Here is a 704-nt window from a genome sequence, read left to right as displayed (position 1 = left end):
TTTCTTTCTTTCTTTCTTTCTTTCTTTCTTTCTTTCTTTCTTTCTTTTTCTCCCCCCCTTCCTCCCTTCCTTCCTTCCTTCCTTTCTTTCTTCCTTCCTTCCTTCCTTCCTTCCTTCCTTCCTTCCTTCCTTCCTTCCTTCCTTCCTTCCTTCCTTTCTTTCTTTCTTTCTTTCTTTCTTTCTTTCTTTCTTTCTTTCTTTCTTTCTTTCTTTCTTTCTTTTTCTTTCTTCCTTCCTTCCTTCCTTTCTTTCTTGCGAACTGTGCTGAGTGATTTGCATAGGGTCACACAACTAGTAAGTGTCTGAGGCCAGATTTGAACTCAGGTCCTCCTGACTCCAAGGCTGGTGCTCTATCCGTTGTGCCACCTAGCTTCCCTCTTAAGCTTTATTTCCAAGGTATTGGCATGCAGCAATGATACCCAACTCTGATTTTTGTGAAATTGCAAGGTATATGGGCAGCATGGTTACCGTGGAAAGAGTAAAAGTTCTGGAGATAGAGAACCCCACCTTGATATTATCTGTTTCAGGAAGGCCCTTAAGTTCCTTGGAATTAAGTTTCTCCCTTTTAAAAAAAGGAATGCTTATACAAGAAAGCTTCTGAGGTCCAGCTCTAGGTCCATGATCTTGTTATTCATTTTGAAAAGCTCTCATGATAAAGATGTAATTACCTTAAATTAAAAAAAAATATCTCACATAAATAGGCC

General features: G+C 39.2%; 1 protein-coding gene across 1 annotated transcript in view; it reads left to right on the top strand.

Annotated features, from left to right (window-relative positions):
• GRHL2 (grainyhead like transcription factor 2) overlaps positions 1-704 on the top strand; it is a 229584-nt gene that overhangs the window by 53189 nt on the left and 175691 nt on the right.

This window comes from Petaurus breviceps, unplaced genomic scaffold, assembly GCF_028583685.1.
Source record: "Petaurus breviceps papuanus isolate PSGF00001 unplaced genomic scaffold, PetGlider_PUasm1.0 98, whole genome shotgun sequence".
Classification (NCBI taxonomy): Eukaryota; Metazoa; Chordata; class Mammalia; order Diprotodontia; family Petauridae; genus Petaurus; species Petaurus breviceps.
The sequence above is the reverse complement of the archived record's forward strand: the minus strand, read 5'-3'. Positions and strand labels throughout refer to the sequence as shown.